Here is a 3,199-nt window from a genome sequence, read left to right as displayed (position 1 = left end):
GGAGCCTGGAACATAACCTCTGCTTGCACTAATGTGAAGGAGAGGAGGCATTAATGAAAGAATAGAATAATGTTAACTTCCCTTCTCTTGCCTGTGCATTCCTGTATTCACCCCCATCCACTGACGCTCAGCCCAGAGCACACACTCAGTCTCCCTTGGGCTAGAGTCTATCCAGAAATCATGCAAATATATGACTTTGGAGGTGAATAGGGGTTATCTTAGCTAGGGTTAGTATTGTGATAAAACACCATGACCGAAGCATCTCGGGGTGGAAAATGTTTATTTGGCTTATACTCCATATCACTGTTCATCACGGAAGGAAGTCAGGACAGGAACTCAAATACAGCCAGAACCTGGAAGTCGCAGCTGGTGCAGAAGCCATGAAGGAGTGCTGCTTACTGACTTGCTCCTTAATGACCTGCTCAGCTTCTTTTCTTACAGAACCCAGGACCACCAACCCAGGGGTGGGCCCACTTCCAGTGGGCGGGGCCTGCCTACATCAATCGCAAATTAAGAAAATGCTCTACAGGCCTATCTATAAGACCCTATCTTATGGAGGCATTTTCTCAATGACTCTGGCTTGTATCAAATTGACCTAAAACCAGCCAGCACGGGGAAAGAGGCAGGCAGAAGGGTTTCTCGGCACCATAAAGTGGTCAGAAAGCCGTGAAGACCAAGAAGCGTTTCTCTGTGAGGTTGTGAATGAGATCAGTCTTGGAAGGATAAAGAGAAATTCTTCAAGTGGCGAGGGAAAAACAGCCTGTGAGGAAATGGACTGGAGGAGACAGAAGATAGCAGCCCACTCCTGAAGAACTACCAGGCAGTGACACACCCAGAGTCTAGAACAAAAATCAGAGTTAGTTCTGGGACACAAAGCAGCAAGAGAGGCTCAGTGGGCTTCCCTGCCATGTTAGCACTCAAGCTCATCTTCCCCAGACAATATGAAGGATCAAGTAGATAAACAGGATAAGAAAAGAATGCCACACAGACCCACGAGTGATGTGGGGGAGGGTGTGGTAAGGTGTGTGGGGTCCTATTGGGTCTGCAAGTGGGAGCAGCACCCTCACTGCTAGCTTCTGGGACCAGGAAGGAATCAGAAAATGACACAGCATCCCTTGGGACCCAAGAAGAGAGCCAGGGGGACAGGAAGGATGAGGAGTTCCTGGAGGAGGAACAGGATGTTCAAAGCTAGGGTGTGAAGAAGGGCACAGCTGAGCTCCCACCGCCCACCTTAATACTCTCTCCTGCAACCTAAAAGGGCTGCCCAAATCCTTTTATTGCTCCTTATTGCAGGATCCTCCTTCTACTTGATCTTCTTTGTGAAGCCAAAGAAAAGCTGGAGGGCATCTTTGAGTGTGTCCAATCTGCCTCTTGACTCTCGTCTCAAATATCCTGAACAGGAGGAGAAAGAGCATGAACAATTTTTTTGACATTGCCCTTTATAGCCTTTTATTTTTAAAGCATGCATTTGCATTCTGAGCAAAAATGCCAGCATTTGTTTTAATGTGAAATCACAGGTTTTCTTCAAAAAGCTTCTGTCACGTTGGTCTTCCAGAGAAAGCTGCACCATCTCTGTTCCCTGTCACCTTACTCAGGCCACACCCCACGGCATGACAGGACTTCAGGGAGCCCCTCACAAGCAGCTGAGGACCCAGGGGCCAGTGAGAGGTGATGTTATCTACCCAGATCTTGGCTGGGGTAGAGCAGAGAAGCCTAGACCTGGGCTGCAGCTCTTCCTCGGGCCAGTGCTGCCTAGACCCGAGGCCATAGTTCTCCCTGGACCCAGGGTCTCAGCCTAGATTCAAGCTCCCTGCCCCTCCTTGGCCTACTGGCTCTGTTTGATGCTGCAAATGCCTTCTTCCTTACTGAGCCTTACCTTCCTACTTACCCCCTGGTTCCACTGTCATTGTCCCATCCTGGCATCCTTATTCACCTCATTAAAGCTCCAGGAGCTCAGCGGTAGAGGGGACTGAGGGACGGGCAATCCTACCCAGACAGACAGTCACATAAACAAGAGCAGGGCACAGCCTGCTTGCCTGGCTCCTGCTGGAGCATTTTCATTCCTGCAGGTGAAGACTGGCCCCTGGCAGCCTCAGATCCAAGGGTTCTGAGGGCTTTGGAGGATGCTCTTAATTAATTATGCCATTGCCTCCTGAAAGCACTCACATCATAAGATCTGCTTGCAGCAGAGCAGAGGAACCAACAGGCCTGCCCTGTCCTAGAAAATCCTCCAGCACCTGTCTGTCATCTGTGCCTCCAACAGCGCCACCCCCACCCTGAGTGGACATATCAGACTGCCCTCCCGCAAGGCAGAGAGCTGCTGTTTGGAAAAAGCCAGAGTCACTCTGCAGTCCCCTGAGCCAGGCCACCGCAGTAGGAATGCTTAAGAAGCTTGTAGTCTCTCTTCAAAACAAACCCCATGTAGGCAGTCCACCAGCGAAAATCTGCAGGCAGCTACCATTGTTGCCAGGACAAAAACACCTCCCTGCAAAGAGGATTCCAGCCCCCATCCGTCCTACTCTATCCTTCCAGACTCTCTCTCCCCCCTCTGTCCCTCTGCCCACCCCATCTCTGCACCCACCATCTCTCAGCTTCCATCTTCTGAGAGTCCATATCTTGGCTGTAGGTTCCCAGAGCCCCGGATGTTTCCTCACCGTCACCAAAACCAAAGACTCACACTTACGTAAGCCTTTGTGCTATGTGTCCACACACACACACACACATACACACACACACAAGGCTGTAAGAGGCTCATGGCTGGTGTCCACCCAGGGCTGGCTCACCTTCACAGTCTCCTGGTTGAACACGCTTCTGGAGTATAGTAAATGCTTTTGTTGACTCAAAAACACAATTATCAATTCAAAGAGAGTTTCTTCGGAAGCCAAATTATGAGTGACCATGACAGTTCAGAAATCTAGGAAGACAATTTAAATTTCACAAAATTCTGTGTTCTATCATTGTAACAATCTGATGAAGCTTCACATCAATAGAACAAGAAAGCCATAAAGACAGTTTTAACTACAATGGCAGAAACAAGGTAGGCCGCTCACAACAAAGTGGGGAAATCTCAGCCGTGAGCCTTGGATGGTGTCTTCTGGCATCTTCAGCCTTTTAGCTGGTGGAAACCAGGGTTCTGTTCCTACAGTAAATCCTACAGATTTACCCAATGACTAGTTGCCAAGATGTGAGGTCACATTCA

At 49.3% G+C, this 3,199-nt stretch overlaps 1 long non-coding RNA gene across 2 annotated transcripts; it reads right to left on the bottom strand.

The window, feature by feature from the left end:
- Positions 1 to 270: 270 nt before the first annotated feature.
- LOC132652234 (uncharacterized) lies at positions 271 to 2,666 on the bottom strand. 2 transcript variants are annotated; one of them, XR_009589715.1, is made up of 3 exons: positions 2,582 to 2,666; positions 1,231 to 1,392; positions 271 to 839 (listed from the first exon to the last, which is right to left on the bottom strand). It is a non-coding gene; the product is annotated as an uncharacterized LOC132652234 (long non-coding RNA). The 2 variants fall into 2 exon arrangements; XR_009589716.1 differs by lacking the exon at positions 2,582 to 2,666 and adding an exon at positions 1,889 to 2,190.
- Between the last annotated feature and the right edge of the window lie 533 nt (positions 2,667 to 3,199).

Source organism: Meriones unguiculatus, chromosome 2 (assembly GCF_030254825.1).
Source record: "Meriones unguiculatus strain TT.TT164.6M chromosome 2, Bangor_MerUng_6.1, whole genome shotgun sequence".
In the NCBI taxonomy this organism is placed as follows: Eukaryota; Metazoa; Chordata; class Mammalia; order Rodentia; family Muridae; genus Meriones; species Meriones unguiculatus.
The sequence above is the reverse complement of the archived record's forward strand: the minus strand, read 5'-3'. Positions and strand labels throughout refer to the sequence as shown.